At 35.2% G+C, this 16775-nt stretch overlaps 1 pseudogene across 1 annotated transcript in view; it reads right to left on the bottom strand.

Moving 5' to 3' along the window:
* Nucleotides 1–5206: 5206 nt before the first annotated feature.
* The window catches only part of LOC148947190 (uncharacterized), a 32448-nt pseudogene continuing 20879 nt past the window's right edge, over nt 5207–16775 (bottom strand). Inside the window, exons 2-3 of the transcript XR_016142467.1 lie at nt 11807–11889; nt 5207–5974 (exon numbers count right to left, since the gene is read on the bottom strand). The product of XR_016142467.1 is annotated as an uncharacterized LOC148947190 (transcript). The remainder of the gene's footprint in view (nt 5975–11806; nt 11890–16775) is intronic.

Genomic DNA, 16775 nt, shown 5'->3' with positions numbered 1-16775 from the left:
TGAAATTAACAAATGTATCATTTTGAAATAAATAATCTTGGCTGCCCCCTTAATGACAACCAAGTAAAAATTAACCCTATCCCACAGAAACAGAAATTAAAAAAAAACTGTTGTATAAAAAAATAACTAAAGGATAACTATAGTCCCCATTATTTACTTTCTTGACTGTTAGGGTGTTATGGTGTTGTTCAAACTCACAGCTGAAACATCATTTCAAACAGACGGCTATGCATTATTTATAATAAAAAATTGTTGTTTTGTTTGATAAATGAGAAACATTTTGTTTAAGGTCGTTCAAGGATGAAAAGTAGGTTTTGTCTAAAAATAAAAGTTTATTTCGAAAGTGAACGTCCGACAATTATGAAAAATGGCTTAAAACTCCTAAAAAGGAACTATGAATCGAAATAAAAACTGCACTATTGGAATTACAATGGTGAAAAACCCTTGCCTGGAAATTTTGAGCCTTCAGTCATGACAAAATTTTTTTTAGGTGGGTAGCTTTGATATCTTCTTTTATTTTCTGCCAAGGTTATCAGACTACAACTGCTTAGTGAGGCCTAAATAAACAGCGATGAGGACATAATGCAGTATTATTGTTATTTTTTATACAAAGCCAATTCGTATAGAAGAAGTTGTCGTAGAAACTTCGAAAGGAGCTCATTCGATTGTCAGTTGAAAGTTCTAGTGCCCTTTTTAAGAATCAAAAGTGAATGATGGGCAATCAGCCCCTCTCCCACGCCCATCATTTCCCTAAAAAATCCAAAATTTTCTTTAAGATATCCATTTTGTTCAGCATAGTTACAAGGGCCAGTAATTATATCTTCAGGGATGACAACCCCCCACAGCCCTCATGGCGAGGGCATAAGGTATGCTAGTTTCTCATATTAGATTTTTTTTTGGAAAGGGGTGGTCAAATAAACTTCGGAGGAGGCTCATTCGCTTGGAGATCAGAAGTTCTAGTTCCCTTTCTAAGAGTCAATAGTGGTCAAACGACAAACTGGCCACCCCCACGTCTCCTTTTCCCCAAATGCATCCGATACAAGTTTTGAAATAACCATTTCGTTTCAAATAGTCCAAAGATCTTATAGCAGGGTCTTAGGGGTTGACACAACCCTCTAGACCTTGGGGGAAAGGGCTGTAAGCTATAAGGTTTTAAGGGACGGGATGGTTGTATAAACTTTAGAAGAGGCTCATTTGATTGGAAATTGAAAGTTCTAGTTCCCTTTTAAGTATCAAAAGTGATAGTTGGGCAACTTGCTTCCCCCCCCTCTTTTTCCCCGACACCCCCCCTCCAAACATATCTAATAAAAATAGTGATATAACCAATTCGTTCAAAATAATCTAAAGATCCTATATCAATGCCTCCAGGCTGACAAAACCCATCAGAGCCCAAAAACAAGGGTATTAAGTTATGCCCAGGGGCATACAAGGTTTTGTGGTATGGGTGGTCGTATAACCTTCAGACAGTGCTCATTTCATTCAAAACACGTTATGGGCATAAAGGTTGTCAAAAGAACGTAATTCAGGAATGTATATTAATTTGAACATTCAGGAATCGATAAGGGAGGTAATCATACTACCACTACTAGGTAGTAGAAATTCTAGGAAACATATGAATATACAGGTTTCCAAAAGGAAATATCGGCAATGTCATAGCAACGGCTAATTGTATTAAACAGAAACTACCAGGAATTGATGAGAGTGATGTTCAAGTGAACAAAAGGTAATATGTTAATACTACTGCTGCTACTAGTACAAGTGCTACTACTACTAATGGTGCAACTAACAATACTAGTGCGACTAAAATTACAACTATGAATAAGGGTAAGCAGATGAAATTTCCAGGGACTATTGAGGGGGGAAGGTGAACTAATACTACTACTAAAGCTAAGGGTCTACTATCAATTCTGAGGCTCCTACCACTACTGTTGCTACTATTATAACCGGGACTGCTACTACTTGATACTAAAGCTAAAGGTATTAAGGAGACAATTTTGGGGGGAATTCAAACCGCATTGAACAAAATCAGAACAAACTATACCCATACAGGTTGTCAAGAGGATGTATGAACAATGCTTCAGGAACAGTTTATGGTATTAAGCTGTAACTTTTAGCATGTGTTCAAGGTCTTTCAAGGTCTAAAAGTCTTTTAGCATGTGTGAAAACGCGCTATGTGCATACTGCTACAAAAATACACTACAAACTATTGCTGCTACGCCAGCTAAAGGTTTGAAGGTAAAGCTTTCAAGGAATATTTAGGTGGATTAAATCAAAACGAACTATGAGCATGTAGATTGTCAAAAGGGTGAAAGCAACATCTCAAAAACGGCTTACATTAATAAGTGAGACCTTTCAGGGTAAGTTGTAGCGGATTTCGAACTAGCCAGAATGCACAATGTGTATACTTTTAATACTATTACTACTACGATTATTGTTGCCCATTATGCTTTAAACTAAATCATAAGGCACTTTGTGGATGGTTGCCAATAAGAAACCTCAGCATTAGAATATGACTCTACCATGCACAAAATTCATTTTTAAGTGGTTCGCTTTTTTACTTTAATAAATGAAAAAAATTACTGAAAAAAATTAATGTGGATTGAAATTTTAAAATAAAAATAGCCTACTGATATTGTTTCCTTAAATTCTTAATTAAAAAAAAAAAAAAAAACTCTTTTTTTTGGTAGCTTCCGCACGTTTTGAGTTCGACTCGGTTATTTATTGTAATTTCTGTTCAGTTTGAGTTCCACTCATCTATTGATTTATAGTAGTTTTACGCTTGAAAAATTATCAGACTTTATTTCTGCTCACCTTTGGTATAATGTAGCTCTTTACTTTTCTGTGGAAAAAGTTTTTTTTAATTTATTTCTGTTGATTTGGATTGATATAGTCTTTTTCATTGGTTAAAAAAAAGAATATTTTAATTAATCTCAGTTTGCCAAATAGTTCGTGGTAACAAAATGTGTAATTGAGGACCGACTCGGCCCAATAGTAACCAAAACTCTGAAAAAAAAATTGCTAACAATTAATGGTCCTTGGAGATTTGGAGAGGGCTAATTCAAACGGAAATTAAAATTGCCCGAGGAGAAATTGCAGGAGGAATTTTAAAAAGGAGGAGGGGAATTTCCTCGCATGACTTGTAAAACGGTCAAAAACTAATTTAAAAAAATTCCAACTTAACATTCAAACTTTTGCCTGAAAACAAAGCTTAGTACCTTATTCTTTTCCTTAGACATAATTTGTAATCAATTTGATCCCCCATCCCCAACACAAGCACCCCACAAAGTATCAAATCAATCCCTCCGCTCTGAGACAAAACGGGGTAGATATGTACCCTGTTGGTACAAAAATCATAAAAACCGTTACCGTATCATAAGCCTTCACCAACAAGGCATATATTCTCAAAATTTTACATAAGGAAAAAGACCTAAATTAAGGCAAAACCCAAGACCCCAAGAATGTGAGTCTAACACTCAGCCATCTGAGCAAGACGGGCTTATTAGTTGGTTTTACATGTTTGGAGAAATGACATATATTAATAAAATGAATTCCTATAAACGGGTTTCTTTGGAGTAAAACACTCTATTTTACCAACTGATACTTACTTCTTCGGGTTTTGAGATAAGCTTCAAAATTCGACCTCTTAACTGTTCTAGTCCAATGTTTCCACCAATGACTTCAACAGGGCTTCCTTGCTGATCAATAAAATATATCGAAGGCACTAATATTACTGGATCTAGGGCATGAGGAGTTAAGAATAATTTAAACACAAGAACTGAAAAATGCAAAAAAAAGAAAATAACAGTATTTATCATCATTGCCAATGTTTGGGGAAAAAATATTAATTTGTCTTTGTTCCCACAAATACTGTTTACCACAAAACACGTCCTTTTTGGTCGCATTACGAGCTATCCACCAGCAAATTTACATTAAACGGTGCTGTTAGTTCAAGACTAAATTGAATCAAAGACAAGTAATTTTTATTTTCTGCAGCTGATTTAAATATTTACATAAGACAGAAAAACTGAAGCAAAAAGAAACAGAAATTTCAAAAAAAAAAAACGGGGTGCTACCATTTCGGCGAACCGTCACAAACACGAAACCAAATAACATCGAACCGTCAGAACCTCGAACCACCATAACATCTAAAAAAAATTTATAAGTATATAAAATAGTAATAAGTATATTATAGTTTAGAGACAAATTTCGGCTATATATTTACTCATCAAGGGGGGGGGGGGGGTAAAGCATAGCATTTATTAAATACGTAACCTAACCTTGGTACCTTTCCCCCCTAAACCCCAAAAAACCAAAGTTTTTAAATTTTCAATGTTATGACGGTTCGAGGTTCTGACAGATTTTTTTTGTCGATGCTATGACGGACTTTGTACTGCTCCTGACGGTTCGATGTTATGACGCCTTCCACATAAAAACAATCACCATCATCGCTGCAAATGGTTTTATCAAAAAAATAAATTTGCCGCACAGCAACAACTTCACGCAAATTTTTCGCTTACATTATGATCAATCCGCCGACAGATGCATAATTGTAAGCAGCCAAAAACACATAATACTAAACATGTTGAGAAGGTGTAGCTCTCCTTTTAAAGTAGAGGTGTCGTTGGAATCAACGGCTCGTTAAACCCTGGATTTTTACGAACGAGAAGCGTTTTAGAATTCAACTAACCAGTTTTCCTTATTGATTCTTGCCATAAAACATGGCAACACTGACAAAAATGTAACACTGTCCTAAAAACTTCAGTTTTGAGAATTAAAGCTTCAGTTTTAATGGATGAAGAATCGTATGAATGAAAAAAAGTGTTTAGGAAAAAGGAAGATAAAATGTACTAGGAGAGAAAAAATTATGTATGTGAAGAATTATAAAGTGGAAAGCAATGGAACGTCGAGTAAGAGGTAAGATAGATAGGTAGTAAAGGGAATGAATAATAGAGAAATAGGGACAAATTCGATTACAAATAAGCAAGGAGTCTTAGATAAAAAAAAAAAGAAGAAAGAAACAGATTTTTTATTTTTTATTCTTTCAGAAGTGCGAAAAGGAAACAATAATCGGTTTGATTCTATACATCACGTGAAGTATCACCGACCCATTATTAACAAAACGAACAGGAAACGTAGAAAGGAGGACCAAATACCGCTGGATAAAAGAAAGAAAAGAAGAAGAATTTTAAATATGCATTAGAAAATGATTTTGTGTTTTTTCAATATTATAGTCCTTTTTTTAAAAAAAAAAAAAAAAACTTCAGTTTTGAAACAAACAGAACAAAAATCTTACAAAATCCAAGTTTTACTCCAGCTTTTTTGCCCTATCTTGGCTCAAAAAGCTGTTATTTTGACGTTCTTGGAACATCAACGTCAGAACGTTCTTAAACTTCAAGCATTACTAGCCTTAAATTCCTAAGTTAAATATTATTTTGATGTTTTACAACTTTTTTACTTTTGAAAGCTCATATTTAACTTTTATGTTTTATAGATATTATTACGTTATTATTTCTTTTGAAATTTAATATCCCAAATTTATTTCTGCTTGGCTTAGGTTTTAAAATGGTTCTTTAATTTTCTTTGAAAAAATGCTCTATCAGAAAAAATTCCTTAAAATAAATTTCTGTTCGTTTTTGACTGCCATGGTTTAGTTATTGATTAATATTATGAATATTTATTTAGATGTTCAGGTTTACTGTTTAAGAATTAGGAAATTGGATTCATATATAAATTATACTTGAATTATCTAATATGACTTTGAATTATATTGAATTAGCCTAAACCAAATTATATTTCATATTTGAAAAAAATTATGGATTTCGTAAAAGGATACAAATCTGAGAAAACTGGCTGCATTCGGGCGTGTCTAAGGTAAGTTGAATTTTGACAAAATTTTCCGAGTCCAAAATCCTCGTCATCTCTTCTGAATTGAGAAGCGAAGTGAATTCTTCAGTCTTAGTGTCACCATCTTTACCTAAAAAAATACTAAAATCATTTTTTTTTTTAATTATAAAAAAAATATGGTCTAAATAGAAACCTTAGAAAACTAAGAAAAACTCTATAACTTAGAAAACTAAGAAAAACTGAACAGAATTGACACGCTGTCAATTATTCCATGATCTTGATGGTTTATTTCAGTGTTTCGTGAACAGAGTTGCTTCAATTTTTCAAATTGAAATTTTCCAAAAAAAATTTCAAAAATTTTTCCCAAAAATCTTGATAGTTAATTTCAGTGTTGCATAAATTATAAATGATAGTTAATTTCAGCATTGTGGACTATTTTGCGGTCATAATTCGCATTTCAGACAGTTCGTGGTAACGAACTGTAAGTAAGAAGCGGCATGGCTCATTAGTAACCGAAACCCTAAAAACCAGTATTTTCATATCAATAAATATGTCAAAAGAATCGGCTTATTATGCTGATTCCAAATATTCAATATTCATTAAGGTTCCATAAAAGGCTACAAACCTGAGAAAATTTGCCTGATTTTCGGAAAAGGGGGGAAACATCAAATTAAAAGTCAAAGAATCTGAATGAAAATCAAGTATCATCAGATTCAGCGTATCAGAGAACCCCACTGTAGGGGTTTCAAGCTCCTATCTGCAAAAATAGTTCAAGTTCCAATCTGAAGAAAGATCATGGATGCATTTTTTTTTTTCAGGGGTGATCACATCAAGACAATGGTCCTAGTACATCGGGAGACAGCCAAGTGCAGCCTTCTCCCGATGTAGGTTGTTGGGCAGCACACAGACATTTTTAGAGGGGGGGGGGAGATTTTGTGCTTTGGGTGATCGTATCAAAACAATGGTCATAGAACATCCGGAGAGGACTCATTTGAACAGAAAACAACTAGTCCCCCACCCCTTCCACAACCCTGTTCTTCCCCAAAATCGTCCCAACAAAATTTTCAGATAGACATTTTGTTCAGCATAGTTGAAAAGTCAAAAAACTACGCCTTCGGAGATAACATGATCCCCCCCACCCCAATCCTGGGGATAAATCTTTAAGTTATAAAATTTGTCCATTGTTTACCCATAATATTTGTTATTAGAATGTATACAGGCATTTTTCAGGAGGGGGAGAGGGAAAATTCATGCCTGGGCTGAATTTCCGTGGGGTTAATTATCCATGTTGATGGAAATTTTCGGGGTGAACTTTCCAAGGGAAATTTTACATTGGGAGAATTTGAAAGAATTCCTATCCGAAATCATTTTTATTTGTCTTACTTTCTCTTTGCCTACTCAATTTTGCACGTGGATTTGTTCCGGGGAAAATTTTCACCGTGTTTGGATTTCCGGGAAATAATTTCCACGGAAGGGGGGTTTCCGGAGTGATAAAAAAACGATTAAAACTTAGTCTTTTTCAAATGAAAATATACTAAGGAGAATTTTTCAGGCTGAATCTTCTGCGAGAAGTTTTACAGAGAGAGGGGATTTTCAGCGAGGATAGAATTGCCCGGAAGGAATTTTACGGGGGTGTATTTTACATGGGAGGAACTTTCCAGGGAGGAATTTCCCGTGAGGGAAAGGAATTTTCCATTGATGGTGAACCAAACTTACCAACATTTTTGACAAACAATCAGGAATTAAATAAAAAAAAAATTTTTTTTTCGGCTGAAAGTAAGGTGCAACATTAAAACTAAAAACGAATAGAAATTATTCCGCATATGAAGGGGTTGCACCCCCTCCTCAATACCTTGTTCTGTGCGCAAAAATTTTGATTGTTTATCCCGATTTGTTAAGAATGACGTTTAATTTAAATTAGAATAGGAAGCTTTTTTAAGGTGCTAAAAACTTTAGCGTGAAGAGCAAGGTGTTAAGGAGGGGGCAACCCCTTTACACACGGAATCATTTCTATCCTTTTGAGTTTTAAAGTTGCTTCTTACAGCTCCCTAAATTAAGGTACATCGACTCCCTAAAATCCGCCAGTTTAACGTTGGATTTTCTTGTTTTAAAACAATCGAAAGTGGATAAGAACACTCTACATTTGGAAATACAACAGAAATGGAAATACTGAAAATACTGACTTAGTATTTTTATAACAATATTCGTACTTTAACTAGGTAGGTCAAATCGGCTGTAGTTTGATTAAGAAAGTTGGTAGCAAATACGGAGGGGGATGGGGTCTGCTGTATGAATAATTTAATTGTTTTAATTTTTGCTTTTCTTCTAATTTTCATAGCTTTTGTCGTATTAGAAATGGAATTTAGACATGACTAATAGCAACAGCAACTAGCCACAGGGCTGATTCAACTAAGGCATTGACAGCTAAACATTTCCAAAAATGTCAGACACTCATCCTTCACCTGACCCGTTTCAAATGGTTAGCTTAGGAAAATTTCATTAGTGCTTCAAATTCTCTTATTTGCAAACAAAACGCCCAATAAACGTTGACAACATCCTATTCGTTGCGTTTTGACTTCATATACTAATCCATAAATGTCGAATCATCTCCATTTACAATACTCTGCTTATTTATCGCTCCTTTCAGTTTTTATATAGCCTATTTCTTTTCACCAGTTCTGAAAATAAGAATTAGCATAAATGTATTAAGAATTATTACTGAAATTGTAGCATTTCAACCAACACCAGCGCTACTTGTAGGACATTGTATCAGCACATTGCACGAAATGTCTTTGAAAGTAGGACACAGTGAATCCGAAGAGTACAGATATTTAGAAATATTCTAGGCACATATAAACGGTATTCTATCATGGAAAAGGTGGGGTAGCAAAGTAGCAATGCTACTTGGCAGTTTTTAAAATTATTGGCAGACTTTGTCTGATACCATTTTTACATATTAAAATACTTTTTGCTCAAAGAAAAACTGTCAAAACACAAGTTGCGCTGCTAAAGTATTGGCAGCTTTTAGAATTCTGCTATTGGCAGCTATGGAACTTTGTCCATACCTGGCGGTATCAACCCCTATTCTTTTCTATTGTTATTAGTTTTAACAGGCAGTACCAGGAGATCAAGCTTCATTCGGTGAAGGGAACTTTAGAAGTAAAAACGCCCCACCTGGAACGGTCCAGGTGGGAACGGTCCCTCATACCTGATTTCTGCAGAAAAAAAAACAGTGTAATTTTCCTAGATTTACTGTATTTAAACATAGATGCAAATGGGAAGGTCATTTTCAAACTCTACGGGTTAATTCCCCCCCCCCCCGACCGGCATCCCAGATAAGTTTTAATTATTGCAAGTTTTCTGCCCCAATACCACCAATAATTATTTTAATTTTCAGGATATTCACTATCAAACAATGCCCGATGGGTAAGTTAATACTTATAATTTTAATTAACAAACACTTTTAAAATAAAAAACACAAATGCTATCTGAAATTTGGAAAAACTTTCAGGGGGAATTTTCCGTGGAGAATTTCCATGGCGGCGGTGGAGAAATTTCCACGGGAATTTTTTCCCGTATTATTTTCATCTGCAGCTTCAGCTGAGTAAATTAAATAAGAACCCGTTCTTTTTTCAAAATATTTAAAATTTCTTCAAAAAGTCAACTAAAGATCATGCAGTTTTTGAGAAGTTTCAGAATAGTTTCGAATCTTCTTATGTCGGGGATGGGCATGTCCCATTTAAGCTTTGCCTACACTGTTGGACAACTTTGAAGAAACTCTGACAGGTCTAGATAAAATTTTAGAGACCGACCACGATGCAGAGGGACAAGCCAATTGTATTAAGAAGAGTTTAGCTTCTTGTCTGGCCTACTCCTTTTAAGATGAGTTTTAATGCCCTGCGACACATTAGCGTCCATAAGTATGACTTATGAAGGGGTAAAAAGTGTCAAGAACAGTATTGTTGAAGTTCTTCAGTCCCTTCAATCACAAGAGTTTTTCCTCAAAGCATTCAGTCACACCTCTGATTTAGCTTATTAATTGTGGTTTTAGGGATCCTGAACTGCCCTGAAAACGTACATTTCGTTCAAAATTCGGTTGTGGCACAATAATTCCATCTGAGAAAGCGCAAGAGTTTTTCAAAAATGCAGTATTATATCCAGTTATTGCCGTTCTAAATACAGAGATTGAAAAGTAGCATGGAAGATCCTTTTTTTGCCTTCGATGGATGAAGACTTACTGCCGCAACACCACAGGACAAGTTCGGTTTTCTCTACTTTAACTGTTGGAAAATCAAAGAGAAGTACAAATTACCCTTGATAAAGTGATAAATGAACTTGGCGTACAAAAAGGCACACAAGTACGCTTTTTGTGGCATGTCTGTGTAATACAGAGCCAAATCATTGGTTTTTTATTCCAAGATTAAGTGTGTATTGTAAGTATAGTATATTATAAGAATCTGTAATAAATATTTTCACTTATCCTGTATTTATTTTTTTTTTATATATTTTTTTTTTTGCCTTGCTTTAATGTTACCTAGTGATATCAATGTTATTTATTAATTAGAATAACAATTTTCAATGGGAAATATAAAATCAATATTCTTTTTTTTAATATGGCCTATTAATATTATTGTTATTTATTTATTTGAATATTATGTTTAAAGGGAAATAACCGGATATATATTTTTAGAAATTTATCAGTTTGGGGCCTAGGCCCCTAACTGATAAATTAGAAAATTGAAAAGTAATTTTTTTTTTTTACTAGCTACTTTGTTTCAAGTCCTTGAGGTTAACCAAATTCTAGTGACGGTTCCATACATTTTAATACAAGCAAAGAAAACTGAGGTAGTGTATAAAAGATCTCATGAAAATTCAGCATTTGTGGGTAGTTCTTAGTTCCAGTGGTGGTTTCTACTATAGGTTCACTGGTTTAGCGAACCCTCTAGCAAATCAATTTAATAAAAATATAATCTTTTTAATAAATCAAATATAGTAAGTTTCGATCCAATAAAATCTGTTCAAAATTGCATGCAACTGAATGATGCTAGACACAAGGCTGTTAGAATAGTGTTTGGTTTAACTGCGAGAATAAGCATCCTGTGTTGGGCGTGGGGGTTGGGGAAAATGGAGGGGGATAGGCACTGCAATATTAGTCGCAAAGCTGGCAGTAAAAAGCGAAGCGTATACAAAATTCACCTTTGCCTACCCGAAAACCTGTTTGCACTACCCTACTGTCGTCTACAGCAACTCATTGTAGACAACTTCAGAAAAGCCGAGCATCAGCACTTAACTTCATGTTTGATTGAAGGGTGTCTACTCTTAATTATGTATTGTGTAATGTTTTCAAATTAACCCAGTAGCGTCTTTGCCAAATAGTAACTTTTCTTTGTTACCGCCTGAAGAAAAATATACTATTTAAGAATTAGGGCAGGCACTGCAATCTTTACTTTGGTCCATTGGGTGTTCATTATCCATTATAAAATAACAGAATTATCCAAGGACAATCTATACCGTTGTTTGACTGACCATATGTGCAGCAATATAAAACGTGTAAAAAAGTGATTTGGTCCCACTTTCTATAGGATGAAGATGATATACTGCCAAAGATTAAGCTATTTGCCCAGCTATCTGGGGAAAAACAAAAATAAGATCTTCCCCAGAATAAGGTGAAAAGCTAATGTGAAAGGATTTAAAAGAAATTAAAACTTCATTTGAGAAGGTAGAGAGTGAAGATTCAAATCCATTGGGGTGGACGAGGAGCATATACAGCTTTGTTGCCCTCTGCAGCATCAGTCAATAGCAGTTAGAGAAGGATAGTTAAAGCACAAATAAAAAAAAAACAAAAAAAAAAAAAACAAAAAAATACCACAAAACCTTTTTTTGCATACTGACCAAGGGTCTGTGTTGCCCAAGTAGCGATTTAAGCACAGATAGGTTGAGCAAAAACATACATTAGAATTACCTTTAACATAGACAACAAAATAGGATTTGGTTGACCTTGCTTGGGCAATAGCATCTGCTATAGGGCCAGTAACCCAACGCATCCTAAAAATGAAACATGCAGGAAGTTAAAAGATATTGGCTTCTTTCCAAGTTCTATTGGTGTAACAAAACTGTGAAAATTAATTACTATTAAAACTCAATGATAACAGTTTTTGTTCTACTAACACATTTCTTTTGAATTGCTAAGAGAAGTGAACAGCAAGGATGTATAGTGAAGAAACAATAACCAAGTTAAGCCTATGACTGAGAGTACCTATGGCAGGTTTTAATTGATTTGTATTAATTGATTTAATAAATTAAGTCAATTAATTTAATTTAATTCAATGAATCAAACAGTTTAATTAATTTGTTATGATTGCAAGTATGAATTGATCTTGTCTGTTCATTCTTTGAATGTATTCAGTTGGTTAAGCCACTCGGCGCCACTCCCTGTCTGCTGATATTTTGAGCACATCTACAATGGTAGAGGTTATTGTATTATCACTGAATGAGTTCCATGAGCTCACAACTCTATTGGTAAATAACTTGTTTCTCAGTCTGATGTTTAATCATTTTCAGAAAAGTTTATGAGAATGACCTTAAGTTCTTATTAAATCTTCACATTAAAATAGGTCAAAGATGGTTTTATTAGTATTCAGAATTTTATAAGCTGTAATTACATGGCCCCGCTTCTTGACTATAAGTGAAGCATGACATTTGAAACTATTTGATATTTGAAGCACCTATGTTATGACTAGTATTATTCTGGCTAAGTTTTTTCTTCTGAATATGGGATATTGTTGCAGAATTCATATGAGGTTATTATCCAACTAGCTCTCTATCCTCTAACAATGTAAAGCAAGTATTTTAAAACCTTCTCCAATTATTGGTGTAGGTATTTCTCTCTATGAATCTTCACTAACACCACCTTTTTTTATGTAGATCAGCGGGCCACCTGTATTTATCAGTATTTATAGCGTCATCTATATTACATTACAGTAAGGTGCATTGAGTCTTCTCTGGAAACAAGCAGAAGAGGGAAGGGAACCCACCGTAAAGGCCGTATTTGTACCCACCAGCATTCATTTATCCATAAATTGCAGGGAGTAAGCAAATGAGTCCTGACATATCCCTTGTTCTAGGATTTATGATTAGAAATCCAGATAGTTTTTTTTTTATATCCAAATTTATTCAAAGTAAGGTTCATATGAGAGTCAATATTCCTTCTTGGATGTATAAAACAATTTCCCTTCCTTACTGTGTTGTTACGTTCCTGACTAGTTTGTATACTGGTATCTTAATATGTTCTTTGGTTAGAGAAACAGTAGTTCTTATAGGTATCACTTCACAATAAGCATAATTTTCTGACACTGTTGATGTGAAAACACACTCAATTTCTTGAAACTTTGAAATCGGGCAATAAACAATACTGAACACTAACGCAAAGTCTGTTTCAAATTGTTTCACTGCTTTTACTTTCAGAAGAAGTTGATGGTTTTTAGAACTTGGAAAATTGGTGATCTGTCCTGATCTTACACTATAAAAACTATTGTCTGAATATGTACTAAGAAAACTATCATTCGCTGATGCACAACAGGAGAAATTATTTACAAGGCTAAGGTTCAGTTGAGATGAACCTTAAAAGAACCACTTAAAGTTTCACTTGAGCTGGTGGGGGTGATGGGTAGTTTTTGATTCCACAATATCCCTCTCTTTCTTTGCTCGCCCAACCTGGATCTCTTCTTAGAGTTTGGTTCTTTTGATAGGTTGACTTTTGATACATCATTTCTCAATTAAATTGCCCCTATTTCTGTTTTGTATGACTTTTAGAGGATGTGTTTCTTTGCTGCAAGATTTGAAACAGAAAATGATGGGCGTGTTGCTAGTTGGGCGTATTTATTCAGCACTGTTAAGCTATCCCTGTCTGGTAATTCAATTCTCGGCATGCCTCCACTTTAAGCAAGGGAGCAAAAACAATTCTCTGCAGAAAAGCAACAAAAGGAAAAATGAATAAAAGCAAAAAAGCAACATGTTTTTCAAATAAACTGATAATTTTCTTAAACCTTCTTCAAACAGGTTTGCAAGAAATAAAAATCCAGGAATGTCAATCTAGGTTTATGTAAGGACTGTAGATATCTTTTGGGGTTTTAACTTCTATAGATTTTTACGGTAATCCTTTTAACTGAAGTCAGTTAAAAGATCAAACACTTTGGATCACGCAGGCGTTAATAAATGTGCCCAAATCGGGCTGAAGGACCATACCGATGAATGGTTATGCATGAACTGTCTGCAAAAAAAATTCCCGTGACTTCGAAATCGTAAGCATCTACATCCCCACAAAAGCCTAGTGCAAAGATACCTGTGAGAGGAAGTGGAATCGGCACCTCTTCGCCACAAATTTCTTCGGGACCTAAAACCAACTAGGAGCTACCGAAAGGGACTAAGCCGTCTGCGGTAAGTGTGGACATTCTTAACTATGAATCCGAAACAATTCGTCTAAGTGAGAAAATTAAGATCCTGTGAAGCCAGTTTATTGGCATCTCAAGCAGAAAATCTAGAAATCCCGGACAAGACACTTAATGTTTCTGTCAGAAATAAAGTGTTCTCAAGTCATTTGGAGGTTAAAGACTTTCTTATAGCCCAGCTGAAACAAAAACTCTCGGTGGCTATCGAAACCCGCCCTTGTGACCCTTTGCAAACTTCCTGGGACCAAGTTAACATGTCGACGCAAACGGACAATGATTTCGCTGTTGCTAACCGAAATTCACCCCCTGATAGTGAAATGCAAAACATAAAATCTAGCCCAAGCGTAGATAACGACTGTATGATCTTAACGACGAAATGAATCCTGGTGTTTCATCATCAACTAGTGCAAGTGCACCCATTCCAACTCTCGCAGAGAAGAGTGACGTAAGACAGTAAAACGGACAGTGCCAATCGTAAATACAATACGCTTTGCCGGTTCTTTGAACGAGGGTTTTGCAGACGGAAGAAAAAGTGTCGGTTTTTAAATATATGCTTAAAGTTTAGATCAAAATGTTGCAGCAAAAATGACTGCAGTTTTGACCAGGTAGATTTGTGTAGTGTTTTAACTTGTACTGACAGAGAATGCATTTTCACTCATGCCACTCCTGAATTTCGGGAAATAAGAGGGCGTTGGCCACGAGCGCGCCATTATCACTCCCTGGTGATCGCGCTTGCCGGTGTCAGCGAGAACCTTGCGAATATCAGACAAAAAATAGTTTCGAATCTATGCCAATCTTTCAATCACCAGAATTCAATTCCCAAAGTCCCCCCTGAATACCCCTACTTTAGCATCTCCGTTCATTTTTCCTCCCCCTCCCCATATGCACTTCTCCCCCACCTCTTCCCACCATGCCCTGGCATAACCCTTTTCGAAACTTTCAGATAGCAGGCAGAACGATCTACAGGTAATGGCTACGTGCAGTTTCTAAATCTTCAAATAGTGAGACGAAAACTAATATATTTTCTGCTCCTTTGTCACCGTTTCCACCTTGTAGCTGTTTTCAGCCCTTCATGATGAATAAGATAGCCTAGTTATTGAATTAGATGAGCCTGAAGTCTATCTCTCACACCTAAACAGATTTTCCCAAAACAGACAAAAGTAAACAAACGTCAAGATGTAGAAAAGAAGTCCCTCAATTTTGGAGTATTCATTCAGTCATTGGACAGTTAACATCTCAAATAAAAAGTACATTTCACGGATTAACCGTTTACATGTGATAAATTACATCCCACGGATAACCTGTTTACCTGTGATAAACCTGGACAAGGAGCCTATTGATTTTTGCGTGGAATGAAAGAAATATGTTAAGGTAATATATGATTACACAAGTAACGAATGACCTTGAAAAAACTTAACCTTTATTTTAAAGATTGTGGTTATGCAATCATTCCGTTAATATAGTTAATGAAGTGGGTTAATAGTGGCCAGTGAAATGAACGAATAAATAATAACAAAATGTCACAGTAAATATGAAAATATAAAGAACTTTTGAACCGTGTGGCATATATTGATTGAAGATTGCCTTTTTTTTAGAAATTTATTTTGCCGTAATCGTCCATTAGAATGGGGAGAAAGAGAAATGATAAGAAAGTAAAAACTGATGGTGGTAATGAGAGTGGTGATAAATCAAATGAAAGACTAGCGTCAACCCCAAAATCTCTAACAGGGAAGAAAAGGCCTTCGCCAGAAGATTCTATTCTGGATTCGAGTGGCGAATGCTTACGACAGGAATGTGAGAAAACAAATGCGGAAAATATCGTAAGAATTTTGGAGCTGTTGGAAATTTTACAATCAGACGTAAAAGAAATTAGAGAGTCCCTTCATAGCGTGAAGACTGATGTGCAAAATATACAAAAAACTGTTCGTGAATTGGGAGAAAGATCCACGCGGGTGGAAGGTGATGCAAGAGAAACTAATAATCGGGTAGATAGGTGGAAGTCTAAGATGGAAAATCAGGATAAACTCGTGAATGATTTTTTTACACAAGTTGCATCATTAAAAAATCAGTCTCTTGTGTTGCAGCATACGGAAAGAAAAAACAACATATTGTTTTGGAATGTGAGGACTGATTCTTTGTCAGATGCAAAAAATACCATTAAAAGAGTGCTGAATGAGAGATTAGAAATGGAAGTGAAGAATATTCCTCCATTTTCAGTGGTACATGAAGCGAGTAACTTTATCAAAATCAAAGTTACTGATTATAAGGACCGATACGGCATATTCAAAAATGCAAAGAAATTAAGAGGAAAGGACTTGCAGTTTGGAAAACCAGTTTTTATTAGTGATGATGTTAGTAGAGAGGTGCGCCAAATTAGAAAGGAATTGGTGGTGAAAAGAAAATATTTGATGGAGAGAGGCGTTGAGTGCTGGATACCACCCGTAGTACCGCCGGTTCTTTCTATTAAATCTGCAGGCAATGTTG

The sequence above is a fragment of the Artemia sp. Qi Xiang Cuo genome, chromosome 11 (genome assembly GCF_049724085.1).
Source record: "Artemia sp. Qi Xiang Cuo chromosome 11, ASM4972408v1, whole genome shotgun sequence".
NCBI classification, from domain to species: domain Eukaryota; kingdom Metazoa; phylum Arthropoda; class Branchiopoda; order Anostraca; family Artemiidae; genus Artemia; species Artemia sp. Qi Xiang Cuo.
The sequence above is the reverse complement of the archived record's forward strand: the minus strand, read 5'-3'. Positions and strand labels throughout refer to the sequence as shown.